Source organism: Stenella coeruleoalba, assembly GCF_951394435.1.
Source record: "Stenella coeruleoalba genome assembly, chromosome: 5".
NCBI classification, from domain to species: Eukaryota; Metazoa; Chordata; class Mammalia; order Artiodactyla; family Delphinidae; genus Stenella; species Stenella coeruleoalba.
This window is the reverse complement of record NC_137150.1, coordinates 134,824,016-134,847,650: the sequence shown is the minus strand read 5'-3', so window position 1 is coordinate 134,847,650 and position 23,635 is coordinate 134,824,016.

The window sequence follows — 23,635 nt, the reverse complement described above, 5'->3', positions numbered from 1 at the left end:
AAGGGAGGGACAAGGCAAATAGGGCGTGGTGGCCATGCTGAGGATGTGGACTTTCCCCCAGAGCAAAGAGAAGACACTGAAAGGTTTTACAGAGCAGCTACTTCAACACACTCATTTTGAGGAGGAATAAACTGAATTCCAAAGTCATTAAATGATTTCCTCAAGACACAGCTGGTTAGTGAAGAACTAGGGCAGAACCTGTCCTGCTCTCTGTCCACTCAAGGGTTCCCTTGGTCCTGTAGCATTGGCTTAACACAACTGGGGGAACTGGAGTGGACTTTGGAATAACAAAGAACCTTGGTAAAATTGTGGTTCTACCACACTATTAGTGAGAATTGGGGAAATTTATTTTATATCTCTGAGCCTCAGTTGTTTCATCTGTAAAATGGGAAGGGTGATCTTACCTTACAAGGTTTTTGTGGGAGAACACCAGAATCACAACTAGCTGCTGGACAATCATTGACAGGAAGACACTGGAACTCACCAAAAAAGACACCCCACATCCAAAGACGAAGGAGAAGCCACAATGAAATGGTAGGAGGGCCATAATCACAGTAAAATCAAATCCCATAACTGCTGGGTGGATGACTCACAGACTGGAGAACACTTATACCACAGAAGTCCACCCACTGGAGTGAAGGTTCTGAGCCCTTTGTCAGACTTCCCAACCTGGGGGTCTGGAAATAAGAGGAGGAATTCTTAAAGAATCAGACTTTGAAGCCTGGTGGGATTTGATTGCAGGACTTCAACAGGACTGGGGAAAACAGAGACTCCACTCTAGGAGGGCACACACAAAGTAGTGTGTGCATTGGAACCCAGGGGAAGGAGCAGTGACCCCAGGGGAGACTGACCCAGACTTTCATGCTAGTGTTGGGGGTATCCTGCAGAGGCGGGGGGTGGCTGTGGCTCACCATGGGGACAAGGACACTGACAGCAGAAGTTCTGGGAAGTACTCCTTGGCTTGAGCCCTCCCAGAGTCTGCCATTAGCCCCACCAAAGAGCCCAGGTAGGCTCCAGTGTTGGGTTGTCTCAGGCCAGGGAACCAACAGGGAGGGAACCCAGCCCCACCCATCAGCAGACAAGTGGATTAAAGTTTTACTGAGCTCTGCCCACCAGAGCAACACTCAGCTCTACCCACCACCAGTCCCTCCCATCAGCAAACTTGCACAAGCCTCTTAGATAGCCTCTTCCACCAGAGGGCAGACAGCAGAAACAAGAGGAACTACAATCCTGCAGCCTGTGGAACAAAAACCACATTCACAGAAAGACAGACAAGATAAAAAGGCAGAGGGCTTTGTACCAGATGAAGGAACAAGATAAAACCCCAGAAAAACAACTAATTGAAGTGGAGATAGGCAAACTTCCAGAAAAAGATTTCAGAATAAAGATAGTGAAAGTGATCCAGGACCTTGGAAAAAGAATGGAGGCAAAGATTGAGAAGATGCAAGAAATGTTTAACAAAGACCTAGAAGAATGAAAGAACAAACAAACAGAGATGAATAATACAATAACTGAAATGAAAACTACACTAGAAGGAATCAATAGCAGAATAACTGAGGCAGAAAAACGGATAAGTGACCTGGAAGACAGAATGGTGAAATTCACTGCTGTGGAACAGAATAAAGAAAAAAGAGTGAAAAGAAATGAAGACAGCCTAAGAGACTTCTGGGACAACATTAAATGCAACAACATTTGCATTATAGGGGTCCCAGAAGGAGAAAAGAGAGAGAAAGGACCACAGAAAATATTTGAAGAGATTATAGTTGAAAACTTCGATAACATGGGAAAGGAAATAGCCACCCAAGTCCAGGAAGCTCAGAGAGTTCTATAGAGGATAAACCCAAGGAGAAACATGCCAAGACACATAGTAATAAAATTGGCAAAAATTAAAGACAAAGAAAAATTATTGAAAGCAGCAAGGGAAAAATGACAAATAAAATACAAGGGAACTCCCATAAGGTTAACAGCTGATTTCTCAGCAGAAACTCTACAAACCAGAAGGGAGTGGCATGACATATTTAAAGTGATGAAAGGGAAGAACCTACAACCAAGATTACTCTACTCAGCATGGATCTCATTCAGATTCGATGGAGAAATCAAAAGCTTTACAGACAAGCAAAAGCTAAGAGAATTCAACACCACCAAACCAGCTATACAACAAATGCTAAAGGAAATTCTCTAAGTGGGAAACACAAGAGAAGAAATGGACCTACAAAAAACAAACACAAAACAATTAAGAATATGGTCATAGGAACATACATATTGATAACTACCTTAAATATGAATGGATTAAACGCTCCAACCAAAAGACACAGGCTTGCTGAATGGATACAAAAACAAGACCCATCTATATGCTGTCTACCAGAGACCCACTTCAGATCTAGGGACACATACAGACTGAAAGTGAGGGGATGGAAAAAGATATTACATGTAAATGGAAAGCAAAAGAAAGCTGGAGTAGCAATACTCATACCAGATAAAATGGACTTTAAAATAATGTTACAAGAGACAAGGAAGGACACTACATAATGATCAAGGGATCAATCCAAGAAGAAGATATAACAATTATAAATATATATGCACCCAACATAGGATCACCTCAATACATAAGGCAACTGCTAACAGCTATAAAAGAGGAAATCGACAGTACCACAATGATAGTGGGGGACTTTAACACCTCACTTACACCAATGGACAGGTCATCCAAAATGAAAGTAAATTAGAAAACAGAAGCTTTAAATGACACAATAGACCAGATAGAGTTAATTGATATTTATAGGACATTCCATCCAAAAACAGCAGATTATACATTCTTCTCAAGTATGCATGGAACATTCTACAGGATAGATCACATCTTGGGTCACAAATCAAGTCTCATTAAATTTAAGAAAATTAAAATCATATCAAACATCTTTTCTGACCACAACGCTATGAGATTAGAAATGAATTACAGGGAAAAAAAACACAAACAAATGGAGGTTAAACAATACGTTACTAATAACCAAGAGATCACTGAGGAAATCAAAAAATACCTAGAGAAAAATGACATTGAAAACACGACGATCCAAAACCTATGGGATGCAGCAAAAGCAGTTCTAAGAGGGAAGTTTATAGCTATACAAGCCTACCTCAAGAAACAAGAAAAATCTCAAATAAACAATCTAACCTTACACCTGAAGGAACTAGAGAAAGAAGAACAAAACCCAAACTTAGTGGAAGGAAAGAAATCATAAAGATCAGAGCAGAAATAAATGAAATAGAAACAAAGAAAACAATAGCAAAGATCAATAAAACTAAAAGCTGGTTCTTTGAGAAGTTAAACAAAATTGATAAACCATTAGCCATACTCATCCAGGAAAAGAGGGAGAGGACTCAAATCAATAAAATTAGAAATGAAAAAGGAGAAGTTACAACAGATACCACAGAAATACAAAGCATCCTAAGAGACTACTACAAGCAACTCTATGCCAATAAAATGGACAACCTGGAAGAAATGGAAAAATTCTTAGAAAGATATAACCTTCCAAGACACCAGGAAGAAATAGAAACTATGAACAGACCAATCACAAGTAATGAAATTGAGGCTGTGAATAAAAATCTTCCAACAAAAAAAAGTCCAGGACCAGATGGCTTCACTGGTGAATTCTATCAAACATTTACAGAAGAGCTAACACCCATCCTTCTCAAACTCTTTCAAAAAATTGTGGAGGAAGAAATACTCCCAAACTCATTCTACGAGGCCACCATCATCCTGATACCAAAACCAGACAAAGATACTACAAAAAAAAGAAAACTACAGACCAATATCAATGATAAATATAGATGCAAAAATCCTCAACAAAATACTAGCAAACAGAATCCAACAACATATTAAAAGGATCATACACCATGATCAAGTGGGATTAATCCCAGGGATGCAAGGATTCTTCAATATATGTAAATCAATCAATGTGATACACCATATTAACAAACTGAAGAATAAAAACCATATGATCGGGCTTCCCTGGTGGTGCAGTGGTTGAGAGTCCGCCTGTCGATGCAGGGGATGCGGGTTCGTGCCCCGGTCCAGGAGGACCCCACATGCCACGGAACGGCTGAGCCCATGAGCCATGGCCACTGAGCCTGTGTGTCCGGAGCCTGTGCTCCGTAACGGGAGAGGTCACAACAGTGAGAGGCCCAAGCACTGCAAAAAAAACCAAAACCAAAACAAAGCCAAAAACATATGATCATCTCAATAGGTGCAGAAAAAGCTTTCAACAAAATTCAACACCCATTTATGATAAAAACTCTCCAGAAAGTGGCCATAGACGGAACCTACCTCAACATCACAAAGGCCATATATGACAAACCCACAGCAAACATCATCCTCAATGGTGAAAAACTGAAAGCATTTCCTCTAAGATCAGGAACAAAACAAGGATGTCCACTCTCACTACTATTATTCAACATAGTTTTGGAAGTCCTAGCCATGGCAATTAGAGAAGAAAAAGAAATAAAAGGAATCCAAATCAGAAAAGAAGAAATAAAACTGTCACTGTTTGCAGATGACATGATACTATACACAGAGAATCCTAAAGATGCCACCAGAAAACTACTAGAGCTAATCAATGAATTTGGTAAAGTTGCAGGATACAAAATTAATGCACAGAAATCTCTTGCATTCCTATATGTTAATTATGAAAAATCTGAAAGGGAAATTAAGGAAACACTCCCATTTACCACTGCAACAAAAAGAATAAAATACCTAGGAATAAACCTACCTAAGGAGACAAAAGATCTGTATGCAGAAAACTATAAGACACTGATGAAAGAAACTAAAGATGATACAAACAGTTGGAGAGATATACCATGTTCTTGGATTGGAAGAATCAACATTGTGAAAATGACTCTACTACCCAAAGCAATCTGCAGATTCAATACAATCCCTATCAAACTACCAATGGCATTTTTCACAGAACTAGAACAAAAAATTTCACAATTTGTATGGAAACACAAAAGACCCCGAATAGCCAAAGCAATCTTGAGAAAGAAAAACGGAGCTGGAGGAATCAGGCTCCCTGACTTCATACTATACTACAAAGCTACAGTAATCAAGACAGTATGGTGCTGACACAAAAACAAAAATATAGATCAATGCAACAGGATAGAAAGCCCAGAGATAAGCCCATGCCCATATGGTCACCTTATCTTTGACAAACGAGGCAAGAACATACAATGGAGAAAAGATAGCCTCTTCAATAAGTGGTGCTGGGAAAAATGGACAACTACATGTAAAAGAATGAAATTAGAACACTCCCTAACACCATATACAAAAATAAACTCAAAATGAATTAGAGACCTAAATGTAAGACAGGACACTATATAACTCTTAGAGGAAAACATAGGAAGAACACACTTTGACATAAATCACAGCAAGATCTTTTTTGATCCACCTCCTAGAGTAATGGAAATAAAAACAAAAATAAACAAATGGGACCTAATGAAACTTCAAAGCTTTTGCACAGCAAAGGAAACCATAAACAAGATGAAAGACAACTGTCAGAATGAGAGAAAATATTTGCAAGTGAATCAACGGACAAAGGATTAATTTCCAAAATATATGAACAGCTCATGCAGCTCAATATTAAAGAAACAAACAACCCAATCCAAAAATGGGCAGAAGACCTAAATAGACATTTCTCCAAAGAGGACATACAGATGGCCAAGAAGCACATGAAAAGCTGCCCAACATCACTAATTATTAGAGAAATGCAAATCAAACTACAATGAGGTATCACCTCACAGCAGTTAGAATGGGCATCATCAGAAAATGTACAAACAACAAATGCTGGAGAGGGTGTGGAGAAAAGGGAACCCTCTTGCACTATTGGTGGTAATATAAATTGATACAGCCACTATGGAGAACAGTATGGAGGTTCCTTAAAAAACTAAAAATAGAATTACCATATGATCCAGCAATCCCACTACTGGGCATATACCCAGAGAAAACCATAATTCAAAAAGACACATGTACCCCAATGTTCATTGCAGCACTATTTACAATAGCCAGGTTATGGAAACAACCTAAATGCTCATTGACAGACAAATGGATAAAGAAGATATGGTATATATACACAATGGAATATTACTCAGCCATAAAAAGGAACAAAATTGGGTCATTTGTTGAGACGTGGATGGATCTAGGGATCCATCATTCAGAGTGAAGTAAGTTAGAAAGAGAAAAACAAATATCGTTTATTAACGCATATATGTGGAACCTAGAAAAATGGTACAGATGAACCGGTTTGCAGGGCAGAAATAGAGACACAGATGTAGAGAACAAACGTATGGACACCACAGGGGGAAAGCGGCGGGGGTGGTGGTGTGATGAATTGGGCGATTGGGATTGACATGTATACACTGATGTGTATAAAATTGATGACTAATAAGAACCTGCTGTGTTAAAAAATAAATTAAATAAAATTCAAAAATTAAAAAAGAAAAAGAAGGTTGTTATGAAGACTAAATTAAGTAGTGTGTGTCAATCACCCAGTACAATGCTCACTGCACTGTTACTGATCAATTGTGTCAATTACCCCTTTGCACACCTCTTTTGCTTGGTGACAAATGAACTTCTTCCAGCTTTAATTACTAGATTGATGGGATTATTGTTATGGCTTTCTAATTCCTTGTAGGGCAGTCCCGTGACTGCTTTCCTGGGAAAGAATTCAAAGAAAACTGGAAGTTTCTCTATCACACACAGAGGTTCCAGTTTGGGGCAGGGTTTGTTTAAAAACCTTCAATAAAAGTTCTCTGTCTTCTGTGAGATACGTGATGTTATTTTCCGCTGCAGCGTAGAACCCAGCTCTGCTGCTGGCTGTACCATTTGGGACAAGTGACTTAACCTCTCTGATACCCTGTTTCTTCCTCTGAAAAGCAGGTGTGCAGTGATGATAATTTGCCACGGTGAATGTAAAGCACCTACAAAACGTCCAGCATGCGACAGGAGCAGGCAAATATCGAAGGCTCCTCTCTCTCCTCAGCCTTGGTATCAGGTCTGCCTTTGGAGACAACACCCACCGTGGGAGTGTCTTGGGGTTTTCTGATCTGCGTTTGGCATAATGTGGAAGCAGGATTTCCCCAGCTTTTCCCACCCATGTCTGCCAGCTCCAGTGCAGTTTTTCCCTCAACCTTATGAATGTAGATCAGGTCCCTGGAAGGCAACTGGCAACCTCTTACCTAATCTCTTGATTTTGCGGCTGAAGGAACTGAAACACAGAGAGTCAAGTGATACGTGTAGATTACACATCTAGCTCAGTAAGAGGGCTGAGCTAAGAATGCACTTCTCCAACTCTTTAAGCCAATGGCCCTTTACTTTCCTGCTCTTCCACTGGGTCTCATGGAAGTGGATAAAAAGAACATTCTCTTCATTTCAAGCAGCTGGATGGCCCTACCTTGAGCAAGACACCACTTCTCCCTGTGTTAGTTTCCTTATCTGTAAAATGAGGGTAACACTTGACTAAGAACAGTTGAGGTTACAAGAAGTGAGGGTCAGGCATAACTATTTCCATTGTCAGTTCTCCTGTTCAATAAGTTAAGGCAATTCTCCTCTGTCTAGTTTTCTTTCCAGTTCTTCTACTTCTCTATTATTTCCAAGTCAAATTTAGATCTAAATGCCTGAGAGGTATAAATCAATGGCCTTACAAATTTTCATTGAGGCTCCTCTCAAGTACTGACAGCTTTATTTTGGCTCCCCGTGTAAAGGTCTTTCTTAGTAAATGTTCTAATTGTTTTTGAAGTTTGAAAATACTCTCTGCTGTAGAGGGTGTGGGAAAACAGACGTTCTTATACACTGCTAGTGGAAATGCTAATGACATGGCCCCTACGGAGAGAATTTAGCAATATTATGTATCTATACTTTTTAACCAAACAGTTCCACTTCTAGGAATCTGTTCCAAGGAGAAGCTAGTAAAGTATGAAAAAATGAACACAAAAGCCTATTCATGTGACACAAATCACAGTAGAGAAAGACTGGCAATAACTTAAATGTTCATCAGAGGGGCACTAGTTGAATAAACCATGCTATATCCACAGAATAGAGTATCGTATAGCTGCTAACAGAGATAAAAGAGTAACTTATACATTGCTGTGGAGTGATCTCTAGGAAATATTGCTAAGTGCAAAAAGCAAGGTGAAGAATATATGATATGGTACCTTTCTCTAAGAAAAGGGATAATTTATTTAATATTTCATACATTAAAAACAATAGGACAAAAAACAATAATTATTAAAAATGGTTAGTTATAGGAGAAGGGGGAAACAGATTGGAAGCAACAGTTTTGGAAGCTAGATTTTTCTTAATGTACCTTGTTTTGTACATTTTGCAACACAAAAATATTTTACAAAATTATAAAACAAAATGTAAAGAAAGAAATCCCTTAATTCAAAGGTAAAACTAAATAAACCAAGCTGAGTATTAACAATATGGAAAGGAATTATTTCAAATGGTTTTAACCTTCATTTATTTGGATGCATATCTGCAGTTGGATATATCCTAAGACAAAAAGAACTACAAAAAAATCTTAAATTACTTTCAGTACTTATATTGTTAGTAATATGTTGGTAGGGTTATTCTGAAACTTTTTATCCATAAATTAGCATAAAATACATAATATTATATTAATTTCATAAAGAACTAAGTTTTTTTGACATAAGAGAAAAAGAGAATCAGATGGAAAAAACAAATAAAATTATGTAAAATCCTATAACCCAAAACTTGGGTTGGAAATATTTGTATGAAATCTGAAGTATTTCTCTTAAATATATTTTCTGACTGTGTCTACTGAAAAGGGCTTAGAGTCATAACCAGTACAGAAGTAAGAAGCTCCTAGCATTCATACCATAGTCTCCAAACACCTTTCCTGGTAAAAGGAACTAGGGCATCTAAGAATAATTGGTTGGGTCCAGTCCAGGGGACGTGGGGGGGAGCTCAAGATGAGCTTGTGACATCTTGTCACACCAGAAAGCAAGGAAGCTGCCAAAGACCATGGGGCTGGGACAAAAGATTCAAAGGCAGAGGAGCAAACAGTCAAAGGCTCTTACTAGCCAAAGATAAAACAACCATGTCCAAAGATGGCTGACAAAAGAACAGTATCACAAAGTATTGAAACACAGAGGATCTGTTAAAATCCATGCCTTCATAACAATATTCAAACAGCATATGTGCTCCCTTTGTAGGATGCTAGAGAACCAACTCATTATTCCGAAAACTGACAAATAAAGGAATAGATTCAAGCATTTAACTTCCCTTTCTGTATAGGGCTGTATCTAGTGATAATGAAAGAGTTGAGAAAGCAAAGTTCTTCTTTTCTTAGAATAATTCCAGTTAATAAATGAAGAAACAGTTAGGAGTTAGCATACCACCACTTTGCAACCCCTATTGAAATAATGGACCTCTGAAACCAGTGCAGGATTGCAAGTGTTAGTGTAACCTTTCTCACGGGTATTAGTTTTGTGATTGCTATCAATAATTGTGAAACGAAAAGCCGTTGTCTTCTACTATGGAAATTACAGGGAACAAGAGGAGGTGGTAGGTTTGGGGCTGGGAGACCTACCCATTGCATCAATCTAATTATCTTCTGCAACTATCTGTGAAGCTGCAGCTCATGCCAAGTCAGAGGTACGGAAATTCTAAGATGTATCCCTGGCTTCTGGGAAGGCAGCAGTTGTGGGTAGTTGTCTAGCTTTTGTTCCTATGATAAGGTCCTAATTCCTGGATGTCTTCTCAAGTGTCTCATAGCTGCACCGAGAAGGAAGAGTTCCATGGTTGCTAGTGGTCTAAAATAAAACCACTCTTATTAAGTCTTAACATTAGTGAAATTAACTTGGAGATATTTTACAACCTTGTGTCACTCATCTGGTGATCAGGAATAGACAAGGTTTTCTCAATATTGTAGGAAAAACCTCTTTTCTCTGAAAAACTCAGTTCCTTTTATGGTCAATTGACCAAACAAAGACAGCCTTGAGTTTTCAGTGCCATTCTGTGCAACTTTCCCCCTTATCCATCACTCTGCAAAAAATCTTCTAAATCATCATCTTAAGAGCATATGGTGCATTAGGGAGCTCAGAGCTGACACTGGTCCAGAACATCTGGCTTCAAGAATGCTAACCCGACTGTCGCCACCAGCTCAGCTACTCAGCGCTTGGTGCTGGGCATGCTCCTTTTAGATGAATGAGCCAAAAGATGTTATTATAACCATCTTGCTTTCTCTCAAAACTTCAGGAACAAATTGGGTACATGATTTTCCCACCCACAGTCCTCCATAATCGTCCTTTTCTGCCTATTTTTATTTTTCAGAGACTTCTAGGAGACTTAACAGGGTGGCTTCTTAAACTTGATCTTAATAGCAGCTGGGAAAAAAGATGAGTAGATGCTGGATGTGGGGAACCACTTTGTTTTCTGCCAGATTTTATTTCTGTTGTTGTAATAGAGAGAAAATTAGCTGTCTACTTGTTCCAATGATTTTAGAATGTTGCATGGGAACTAAAGGCTGGGTCTTTCAAGATTTTTTTTTCCTTTAAAATATTTTGTTTTGTTCTGAAAATCCACAGTTAATTGATGGTATTATCATTGTGCTACTTAATACAAAAATAAACATCGAAAGAAAGACATTTTTGTGGCTTATTACTCTTTTACATTTTTTCTCAATTTTATTTTATTGCTTTTTGAACACATGCTTGAATTCTTTCCTTTTCTATGAATGTTATGTGCATTTTACCTCAGTCATTGGCCACGGTCATTTATTGTTTCCCATGTGAGTGAAATCATTAGACCTTAGAGATTCTGTTTGTTTTCATTTTGTCCTTAAAAGGTAAAAGCTTGTTTTTGAACTGTATAATAGTCTCTACATTTTATTAATTTAAGATTTCTTACTTGTAAACGTCATTAACAATGAAAGTACTTGAGAATATTGGAAGATATCTATTTGGATGTTGTAGTCTCTGATCATTCATTTTTGGTGAGGGGGAGAGAGGCTGCCTTGTTACAGATGTGTTCACACAACAGTATGAGCTAAAAAAAGATATGTGAAAAGTCTCATCAGCAGCTGCAACAGTGTGTTTTACGGTGGAGGTTTGCTTGAGAGAATTTAGAATGATTAGAAATAGAAAGATCCTGGAGATCTGATGATGGCTTGGGTGCCTGTGTGAAATGAGTTTGTCTATTGTGATGTGGGGAAAGGGAGCAGAGTGTAATGAGAACAGGGTTCAATATTCCATGTCAATCACTTGCGGGATAGATGATGTTGGGCAAGCTGCTTCACCTCTCTAGACCTCAGTTTCTTCATCAGTAAAATGGGACAATAATAGTACCCACTTGATTGGGTTATTATACTATTAATTGAATCTGTAGTTAGTTATCTGCCTGTGCCTGAAACAAGTGAGTGCCATCTAAGTGTTTGGTGAATAAATTAAAATAAAATATTATGTTTCAGAAATGGAAACCCTAGTTGATCATAAACACAAGCATGGAGTTAATTGCTCTGTATTTAAGACACAAAACAAACAAAGAATCACCTTCTTACCTAGGAAGAATCTAACCAAAACTGCTAGGTTATGAGAATGTCAGATTGAATAAATTTTATAAACCATTCAACTTCCTTAGGGCAGCCTGGAGTAAGGGTAGAAAGGGCATGGGGAGACCTCTCAGAGATTCACTGAGTCACTGCCTAGTCTTCAACAGAGGGAAAAATTAACAGTTAATATACTGGGTGTGGGTGGGTGGATCACAAATTTAGCTGAGAGGCACCCCGCTTTTGCCCCAGTAAGCTACAAATGTTTCCTCTGGTTGTGAGCAGCCTTCATGTCACAGGAAGTAGGAATGTTCCAAATTAGCACTTAACAGCCTGAGTTCTGGTGAGATCAAATAGATGAGCTCTGGTCTCAGGCACGTGGGAGAAACAGATTAATCTTATATACAAAGAAAGCAAGGAAGGAAAGAAGGTAAAAAAAATAGAAAGACAAAGAGGAAGCATGGAAGGAAGAAAAGAAGGATAGAAGGAAGGAAGAAAAGGAAAGGGAAAGAAAGAAAGAAAGAAAGAAAGAAAGAAAGAAAGAAAGAAAGAAAGAAAGAAAGAAAGAAAGAAAAGTAAAAACAGAAAGAGAGTGAGAAAGAGAGCAAGAAAGAGGAAAGAAAGAAAGAAAAAGAAAGAGAGAGGGAGGGAGGGAAGGAGGAAGAAAAGGAGAAAATGAACTAAATACAAGTCACTAAGGAGAGAAAAGTTTATTGTTTTATTAGTGAGGTTAATCAAAGTCTATTAGGAAAACCTTCATTCAGAAGGGATCTTTTGTCTTTAAAAATTATTTTTCAAAAAATGGAGGCGAAGGAGAGTAACTATTGTCTTCATTTGGCTTTCTGGTGTTAAAATGTTTCTTTTTATTTCCAGTCGATGTGACGAGTTAACTATGAAAAGAGGGCAGAAGGAAGAACTTGAGGCAGTTCCGTGTGGACCTCATTTCTGATAAGCAGTAATTTAGAAGTGAACCAGACGAGCATAAGTGCTGGTTTATCCTCTTGTACAATTTTGAAGCCACAGAACTACAAACTCTGCTAGTTCCTAGAAACAGAACCTGCAGTTTTGAACCAGCAAACAAACTATAAACTATACCAGGTAAAGGAAAGGCACCAATTCTTGACACTGACTTGGTGGCAATTTTAACCAGAATGAGGAAGTGAGAATGTCAGGCATTGAAAAGGAGATTATCCTCCTTGGTTCTGATAAAAATGATTAATTTGAAAGTAACAATGTTAGAATCAGCGATTTTCATTTTCTTGAAGAAAACTATTATTTAGTGTAGCAGGATTTTAAACGTAATTTCTTTAAAAAGTTTTGAGTGTGTTTATGTAACTAAAAATGCTTTCAAGGATTTTGGAAATTGCCAGGATTCATTGACAAGTCCAACTCCTTGTGGACCTTTATCATTAGCCTGGTTTACAAATAAGCCATATGGAAATATTATATATTTTTTTAAAATCTAAAGACTGCAGTAGGGTTACCAGACAAAATATAGGATGCCCAGTTAAATGTGGAGTTCTGATAAATAAATAATTTGTTATTATAAGTATGTCCAAAATATTGCATGAGACATACAAAAAAATTATTCAATATTGATCTAAAATTTAAATTAAACCGAGTGTCCTGAATTTTTATTTGCTAAATCTGGCTACCCTACTTGGGAAAAATCAAGTAAGGTATTAGTTATTTAGCCCTTCAGAGAGTACATGCTCCATCCTCTTCCATTAACCCTCTCTTTGTGATGTGATCACTCTGCAAAGATTTCTTTTAACCTACTAATCACCGTTGTTCGTTCGGGTGGCACACCTGTGTATCACACTGCTTCTCAGACTGTGAGAAGTGGCTGCAAATCACTCAGGCACCGTGTTAAAATCCAAGTTCTGGTGGGGCAGGTCTGGGGTGGTGCCCGAGATCCTGCATTTTAACAACCGCCAGGTAATGCCTGGGCTGCTGGTCCACGCTTCAGTGAAGTATCTTGCCTTCAGTTCTCATTTCAACTAAACATGAACAAAACCATCATTTAAATGTTTTATTTACCCTTACTTCTTCCATTTTGTGAATTCTTTATTCTGTTTCTTTTTTTTTTTTTTTAAGACAGAAAATGTCACATGTTATGCCTTTGGTTAATGGAAGTAAACTTTATTAGGCTGTGAGAAAGTTCTGGAAAAGCACATGTTCCAGGAATTGGTCATTAGATTGTTCATCCGTTCATATTTCTGGAAGAATCAGAAGTGTCATTAGAAAAATCACATGCTTGTACTTGGTTAACAGGCCATCCCAGGAGCCAAGTTCCAGAATGTGTCTGTTACTAAGCATGAAAAACCTGCTGGAAGTTATAGCTTTTTTTCATAACACTGAACTCTGTTAGGGGAAAGCATGTTGAAATGATTTCAACATCTGCATATAAAGACTCAAAAGTCCTTTGAAAATGAAAATCCCAGATTAACAGCTGAAGATATTCGTTGCCAGGTATTTTGAGCCTTCCAGTGGCAAAACCCAAATTAAGGAGGGGTGATGCTTGTCAATCAGGAGGGGGCTCACGTCTAAGTCTCATCACCTGGCCACCAAGGAGAGGGCTTTGTGCCTTCCCTGGGTGCAAACAGTGATGGATTTTCCCGTGTTGGAAGCCTCCTGTCTGCTCCTGACCCCCTGCAGCTACTCTGCTGAGAGTCAGGCGGCAAGGGATGTGTTGACAGGCTGTGAGTCTGCTTCTTCTCCTGGTGTCTGATGTGGCTTCTGTGTCAGACATGGGGCAGACAGGGAGGGGGAGGAAGCTTGCTAGGAGGGGCAGGAGGACGGGAAAAACTGCTAGACAACTTTTCTGGCAGAAGCTTAACTGTTTAAACTTTTGCTGTCAGAGGGAATTTTAAGAAATGGTGTCCGCTAAAGAATGAGTTGAAAATGTGTTTCCTTTGAGAAAATTGAATGCCATCTCTTTAGAGACTCCTTAGGCTGGAGGTGTAGATGGTTTGATTTTGCCTTTTGGGAATCCCCCAAGACCTAAGAATAAAGGTCTTCTCTTGCATTCTTTTGAAGGCATAGAAACTCATGGAATAGGTGAAAATTTGCAAAAGAAGAGGTTAAAAAATCATCTCCAAAGTTAGATACTAGTATTAGATCAATGATCATTTCCTGATTTTGCTAATTGCACTGAACTTATGCAAGAGAATATCCGTCTTCTTAGGAAATACGCACAGAAATATTTGATAAAGCGGTATCTTGTCTGCAACTTATATGATTCTTAACATAGAAATTGACAAAACAAAAATGATAAAATGTTGAGAGTTGGGAAATCTAGTGATGGTATAAAGGAGTCCTTTGCACTGTTTTTGTAATTTTTTCCCTAAGTTTGCAATTATATCAAAATGAAAAGTTTTACTAAAAAGATCTCCTTAGAATGATGCTGCCTAACCCAGCCCCTTGCACTGGCTCCTCCCTTGAATTCCTGGAGCATGAACTTGTTTTGCAGTTAGAGCTGAGCCTGGCTGTCCCTTGGGGACATCCCCAAGGCTTTGCGTCATTGTTCCCCTGCTGACTGGTAAGGCCTGGGGGTAGGGGCTATCTCTTGGAGTCTTAGAACTGAACACAAACTGCTTTAGACAGTAAACATTCATTTTTCTGATGATGCTCGACCAACCTTTCTTTTAGTTGTGATTGGCTGATGGAAAGCAGAAATTTCTAGGCAAGGTATGGCTAACAGCATTATCTAAATTCATGTGTGTGTGTGTGTGTGTGTGTGTGTGTACCCCAGGCCAGCCCCCTCCATTTCAGGGTAGGGTTCATTCACACATCTCTTTATGGAGGCTCAGTGCTAGAATGTATATAATTCCTGCGTGGAGAACAAAGCATCCTTAAAGCAGTTTCATTCCCTAAACTCAGCTCTGAACCACAAAGAGGATAAGAAACACATTAGTATGCAATTTAAAGGGCAAAAAAGGAATTAACACCCAGTTTTTACCAGTTTGATGCCTTTCCATGATCCCAAGCAAGATACCTTTTTTCCTCTTTTCTCAGTAAGAAAATTCTCAAAAGTTCTTGGTTTTAGTCCCCACCCTATTTATCATTTTTTTTCCTTTAAATGCTAAGCTTAAAAATTTTATAGTCTGTAATATTAGTTACTTAAAACAATCTTTTTTTTTTTTTTTTTGTGATACGCGGGCCTCTCACTGTTGTGGCCTCTCCCGTTGCGGAGCACAGGCTCCGGACGCGCAGGCTCAGCGGCCATGGCTCACGGGCCCAGCCGCTCCGCGGCATGTGGGATCCTCCCGGACCCGGGTACGAACCCGTGTCCCCTTCATCGGCAGGCGGACTCTCAACCACTGAGCTACCAGGGAAGCCCTAAAACAGTCTTTTAAAGGACTCCCCAAGCACATTTCCTTGGATACTCAAGTAGTTTTTTTTTCCTGTCTCACTAAAATTGAGGTGGCCAAAATCAATCATCTTTGGGAATTTTTAACCTTAGAGATCTCTAAGAGCATATAAACTCTCCAGTATCAATGGCTATCCTTTCTTTGGGGTAGAACACTTTCATTTGGTTTAGAGTTGACTTTTTAAAAATTGCTAGAGAGTTTATTCAGATAATTCAATTTTTCCTTTTAGAACTTTTTTTTTTTAAAAAAGAATAATGGTTCATCATTCTGCATTAGCACTGGATAACTGCTATCACTTATATCTGTATTGAATTATGATTGGTCACAATGTTTTAAAATGCTCTGTCTAGCCGTTCAGAGATTTACCATGAAGTCTTAGTCAACCTTGGTTCTCACCAAGAGAGAGCCCCATCTGCAGTTCCATATCTCCTTTCGAGAGACGTGAGGGCAGGGCTGCCTTTAAGTGCTGCCTCAGAGCCTTCCTATTAGAAAACAAGATGTACATTGGGAAGCAGGGGAGGAGAGGGGAGGGGCTGGAGGTTCTGGGAGCTCTAAGTAGCTCTCTGAGTGAGAATAATTAGTGACGTAAGTGTATTCTTGAAAATGAACTGCTTTGGGGCCAGCACCGACATCCCAGCTAAAATCTCCATAAAGAGTTCCGCAGTTCTGAGAAGTCATCTTCAGAGACAATACTTATTGGAATTCGTGGATAGTGTTTTATTTTGTACTCTCTGAAATTAGCTAATGTTCTGGTCACTTCAGAGCCTTTAAAAAATGGCCCCAGTCCCAAGGGCTTTCATAGGGGGGAAGTCTAGCAGTGGGTATGCTGCAGTTGTGTGGCTACTATGATTATTTACTTTAAGTCAACGTCACCATCAGAATCTATTCTTTTTTTTCCCTAACGTGGGCATAACATTTGCCTTTTTTTCTTTATTGTCAAGAAATAGCAATGCTTTCAACATAGCAACAGTGCTCACATACACAATATAAATTTTTAGCCTTGATTTTAAAACATGTAATTTAACGTTTTTTAAAAAAAGCATTTTTTAATCTGATTTATTTAATTGATCGAATTTCATTTTAAAAGACTGGGAGGGTAGAAAGATGGCTGGTGTTTTCTAATAATGTTGACACGGACGTCATCACAGTATTGTCGATACTGCTTTTATTTGTTTACATATAGGAAATATACTGTATAGCTCAAGGAAAATAAATTTAGATGGGATGGATTTCTAGGTTTTGAGAAAATTATACAATATTTTGCTGAAATACTGACACGAAGTTTTAATACAGTCTGGATCTTTTATTTTAATTATATTTAACGACAGTATTTTATAAAATATCATGAAGCTTGACAAATTCTTCAAAATATTACAATGATTTGGCACTTGATATAGAAAGAGCTTCCAGTGATTTCAGTATGTAGAAAATGAACATGTGTTACTAATTACATCTACTGAAAGTTTTCAGTGGCCTTCTAAACAAGCTGAAATAGCCCTGTGATTTATGATTGCTAGATCTAAAATCTTTACAAATCAGTCTATAAGGTACTACATTCAAAGCAATTCTAAAATGCTTCTTTATCCCACTACTAGGCATATACCCAGAGAAAACCATAATTCAAAATGACATATGCACCCCAATGTTCATTGCAACACTATTTACAATAGCCACGTAATGGAAGCTACCTAAATGCCCATTGACAGACGAATAGATAAAGAAGATATGGTACACATATACAATGGAATATTACTCAGCCATAAAAAGGAATGAAATTGGGTCATTTGTAGAGACGTGGATGGACCTAGAGAGTGAAGTCAGTCAGAAAGAGAAAAACAAATATCATATATTAACGCATATATGTGGTATTTAGAAAAATGGTACAGATGAACTGGTTTGCAAGGCAGAAATAGAGACACAGATGTAGAGAACAAAAGTATGGACACCAAGGGGGGAAAGCAGGGGTGGGAGTGGTGGTGTGATGAATTGAGAGATTGGGATTGACAGATATACACTAATTTGTATAAAATAGATAACTAATAAGAACTGCTGTATAAAATCAAATCAAATCAAATCAAATGAAATAAAATAAAATGCTTCTTTAAACCCTTCCAACTAATCAATACAATCATTTTGAATATCACTATATTAATTTATTTTAAATATTATTATGTTAATTCATACTTTACTACAAGTTCAATACCTTATTATAAATTGACTGGCAGATGAAGAGAACCTGTAAATACATGCTGCACACAGTTGAAAATATGTCTCTCTAAAATTCATATGTTGAATCTCTAACTTTTGATGTGATGGTATTAGATGTGTGGTGTCTTTGGGAGGTGATTAGGTCATGAGGGTGGAGCCCTCATAAATGGGATTAGAGTCTTATAAGAATATACATGATACAGATGACCTCTTTCTGCACCATGTGAGGATACAGCAAAAAAGTGGCCATCTGCAAAGCAGGAAAAGGCCCCACCAGACACTGGATCTGCTGGCACCTTGATGGACTTCTCAACCTCCAGAACGGTGAGACTACAGTTGTCCAAGGCCCCCAGTCTACGGTATTTTTTAGGGCAGCCCGAGCAGACTGATAGGTGATGAGTAGGCAAAGCCAACAGATGTCCACTTGGTCAGTAGAAGTTTGGTCACTATTTACTTAACATTTGCTGACCACCAATAAATGCACATGTTTTAAAGATTTTTTTTTTTTTGAGCATTTCTAGTGAGTGCACTTTGGAGTATCAATGACATTTTCCTTTTCTGAACTAGAAACACAGAGGTGAAAGGAATTGTCTGGGCAAAGCTGAATCTCCAGCCAAAACAAGACTAATTTTGTAAGGTCGCTTTGGGTTCTCTGTCTCTGAGGACTGCATGCCTCCTATGAGCTCTTAGTGTTGAAAAATTCAACACCTCGCCTTATTCAGCCATTATTGCTTCTAATCTTGAGATCTTGCCCTGCTTACCAAGAAAGGTCCTTTAGAGTGGAAACCATGTATTGAGTTTCTTTATTCTCCATTACACACTACTTGGCATACAAAAGACATCAAATAAATTCTTGGTTACATAATTTTTGAAAATTGGAATAACATTCCCTAAAACACTAGTGAAAGTTACATAGCAACAGCTGGGATTGTTCAATTTTCTCACATATCAAAAAGTAGTTCAAACCAATGTTTGAAGGCCAGCAAGTCTTCCAGTGACTAACTGAAAGATGTTCGGTTTTGTTTGTTTGTTTGTTTGTTTGTTTGTTTTTTTGCAGTATGCGGGCCTCTCACCGCTGTGGCCTCTCCCGCTGCGGAGCACAGGCTCCAGACGCACAGGTGCAGCAGCCATGGCTCACGGGCCCAGCTGCTCTGCAGCATGTGGGATCCTCCCGGACTGGGACATGAACCCACGTCCCCTGCATTGGCAGGTGGACTCCCAACCACTGCGCCACCAGGGAAGCCCTGTATTTTTAATTGATACCAGATAATTTACATGTCTCATTCCAACAAATACTATACCAGTACCTGAGTACAGATTTTATGAATGATTTTGGAAGTTGGATAAGGAGACAGGAGCAACTTCCAGTGGAGGTGTCAGTGCTCTTCCCTACCCCACAGTGAAGTGTAGATGACTGAAGAAATGGCTACTTTCTATCATTATTGTGATTACAACAATCATCTCATCAACATCCTCAATAATACATATTTTTGAGTGCCTACCATAAAATGAGCTTCTAAGGAGGTATAAATATGAGACCGAGAAGTTTACAATCTAAGTGGGAAAAGGGACAAGTAAAGGGGCGCTGATCGTGTCCCAAGTAAATGAAGGATAAGACTTCCTTGGTTGTGAAAAACATGTGTGTCCCTAGAGGAAAGACCCAGCTCAACAGGAAGAACCTAACTCTTCAATACTGGATTATGGCATCGCCCCTGAAGGAACAGCAGGACCTTCTCACTCTCGTGAAAACAGGAAACCTGTATCCCTATTCGTGGCAGGAATTACTTGGTTGACTACTTGCTACTCTATTACATTCAGGCCCTGGTGATGAATTTAAGGAGCCTCGATTTTCAAGGTGGGGGTGTAATTGCAGATGTTGGAGGACCCAGGTCACATCAGCTTGAGGGTAGACATGAGGGTATGTTAGAGTTGTGTTAGTTTCCTAGCACTCCTGTAACAAGGTCCCCCAGACTGGGAAACTTACCCAACAGAAATGTATTGTCTCACAGTTCTGCAGTCTGGAAGTCCAATATCAAGATGTTGGCTGGATTGATTCCTTCTGTGGCTGTGAGGAAGACTGCCTCTCCCCTAGCTCCTGGTGGTTTGCTGGCAATCTTTGGCGTCCTTTGGTTTGTAGACGTGTCACTTCAGTGTCTCATGCTTCTCCCTGTGTGCATGTCTGTGTCCAAATTTACCCCTTTTGTGAGGATACCAGTCATGTTGGATTAGGGCCCACCTTACTCTGGTATAACCTCATCTTAACTAATTACATCTGTATCAACCTTATGTCCAAATAAGGTCACATTCTGAGGTCCTGAGGGTTAGGACTTCAACATATGAAATTGGGGGACAACATATATATTCTGCCCATAATGATAATAAACCCCTATAGTATGCTCTTGCCTCCTTGCCCCACCACAGGTGAGATTTTCTAGCACTCTCATCCCTAGTACCCTGTTAAAATTCCCCTAGGTATTTCCGAGTGAATGGTGGTGTTCTCAGATACACCTGTAAGATGCTGCTTGCTCTCTGCTGTCACCCACAGGTCTGCCACTTTCCTTGGGCACAGCTGACTCTCCTGGGTACAAGCACCTGTGCCATGGGTCCTTCAGTTCAGGACCACTTAGCAAGCCAGCATCCCCACAGCTCTGAAGCCCTCTTCACCCAAGGGGCTTTGTGAAGTTCAGAGCAACTTCTTTCCCCCGTTGTCCTTACAGGGTACATGCCATTAGAGGATCATTGAAGCATGACAGCCTGCACACTGGCTGATTATGTCACAAAGCTTTTAGTGAAAACAGACACCAGGCTACACTCAGAGTGTAGCCTGCTGATGATTCAGGCCCAGGGGTCAAGCCAGCCTTGCCTGTTTGCCTTTGTGTTCCGTCAGCACAGGCTTTTTTCCAGTACTTCCCTACATCCTGCATGCAAGTCCCCTTTAGGCAGCCCCACCCCCACCATTGTGCTAGACGTCCTCAGACAAGTCTGAACACTATGTAATGTGATGATATTTATCTTTACACCTTTTTCTAGTGCTCTGTTTCCCTCTTAGCAACCCCCCCTTCTATGTTCACATGTGTGTATGTGTGCAAGGGCATGTGCACACAGCATGTTATCTTGGGACTTTCCCTCAAATTTATAGTCTACTACACCTCATTTAGTGTAGTAGTTTTTGTATATTTCTGGCCATTGAACGCTTTCTTCAGATGTGAGTGAGCAGCTAAATGTGGGCCCTGAGTCTAACCATCTAAGTTTCAATTCTGGCTTCTCCATTTATCAGCTGTGTGAACAAGGTCAATTTATGGTACTTCAGTTTCCTAGTCCCCGACGTGGGGAAAACACTGTACTTAACTCACAGTGTTATTATAAGAGCAAATGGGTTAATGCACATAGAGTGTTTAGGACAATGACTGTCACACGAGCTTCTGGTCAGAAGGTAGGTGAGGGGTGGGTTGCCAGCTCCTCAGATAAGCTCTTTTCCTTCTTCTGAGATATCCTTGAATCTCCCTTTAGAAACCTTGCAGACTCAACAAACCCAGTCTGCAAGCCAACAAGACATGAGTAATTCCATAACTGCTTCTAGTCAAATCAAAAAGGTAGCAAATATTCTCCATAATAATCTATTTTGAAAATAGGAGCAATTATGGAATATTCAACTTCAACTCGATAACTGAATACACTGTTTAGACCTAAGGAAGCTTTAGAAAAGTAATGCAAGCTCTCTCTTCCTATTTGATTTCATTGATCAAAGGACTTCTAAAGCAAATATAAACTTTACAGTTTCCAGCAAGTGGGCAGGGATGTGCTTTAGTCAGTGGTTCTCACACTCTGGGGACCCCTGCATAGAGGAGTGGTTGGGTGTTCATCCGTGAAACATGGGCATTTTGAATTTTTATTGATTCTGGGAGATTTTGACACTACAGGTAAGAAGTGAAGTTTTTTGTTTTTTTTCAAACAGGTATTAGATATCAAATGCATGCAACGAATCAGGAAACTTCCTTTTAGTTTAGATTCCTCTAAAGCCAGCCTATTGACTTTCTGATTAGTTTAGCTGAAAACTTCTGCACTACAAGACAGAAGATTCAGTGACTGTGAGGCCAATCAGCCTGGCATACCTGTGAGTGACGTGCTCACAGCCATCAGAGCGACTTAGGGCAATGCCGTTTGAGTTGATGCTTTAGTAATGACTTGGATGCTTCTTTGTTCCTTTAAGGATTGAATTTAGAAATACCAACATTGAAATCACATGAGCCTAGGATTTAACCAATTAATGAAGACTTCAAATAAAGGAAATAACATCCTTTTTTTTTTTTTTTGGTAGAATGGCTACGAGCTATTTGGTGGGGAGAAAAAACACACCAAGGTGATTTTGCATCTTAGAATAACAGTGTTTATCAAGCAGCCCAGGGGGCAGAGGGTAAGATTACAAGAAGAGATGATAGTTGCCCTTGAGAAACCACCTTTGCCTCATACTTGACAGATGTTTCAGATAGATGGATGAGATGAACAAATTGCTAAAATGAAACCGAGGTAGCATCTCTCTTCAACACATCAAGATGGTTTGATAAAAGAGAAAGAACAAACAGGGAGGCAAACTGGCATGCTTAGAATCACTGGGACGTCTAGAAGGATAATGTGAGCTCCTGGGTGAGGCTAGTTTATTTACTTGTGAAACTTGGACACTATGATTATAGCTCAAATTTGACTCCCGGGGTAATTAGGAGACCAGGTGGAATAGCGATCCATAGGACAGTTAGAGCAGGAAGCCTGGAGGAGGCATGCTGGTCACAAGATGTCCTGGACCTGGGTTTCCCCTAGCCACCTTGGATGTACCGGGGATGAGGTGTTGGCAGCCCGTGGTGAGGTGAGGGTCTGTGTGTATGAGGAACAAGGACAGGGCATGAATGTGAGGGATTGACTCCACTTAGACGCTGTTTCACAAACACACACACACAAAAATGTTTACAATTAAAAAAACTGTTGCTTATAAATACAAGCATGGGTGGATGTTTCTCTTTTCAGTGTTTGTTTGAAAAATGGAGATTCCTATGCCCAAATCAGATCTTCTATATCAGATTTTGGGGGGCTGGAATTTGCATTATTTACATGCACCCCAGCAGATTCTGATGCAGCCCATCAGGAAGCAAGGTTTGGAAATCAAAATTCTGGTGTGGAACTAAAATGTGTCCTGAAAATAAAAAATGATGGGTTGATAAACACATACTTACGGATGACGGTCCTTAGCAATACTTGCTGTGTTGTTTCATTACAGCCATTTCTAGATACACTCGGCATAGGAATCATTTTCAAACCTTATTTGAAAATAATTTCATACTTAGACAAGTTGCAAAAATAAAAAGGATACAAGTATTCTTTACCACCTTATTTAACCCCTTTTGCTTTATATTTTGTGCTCTCTCTCCACACACACATGCATACATGTGCACATGTGTATACACACACACACACACACACACATTTTTTTCTGAACTATTTGAGGCTAAGTTC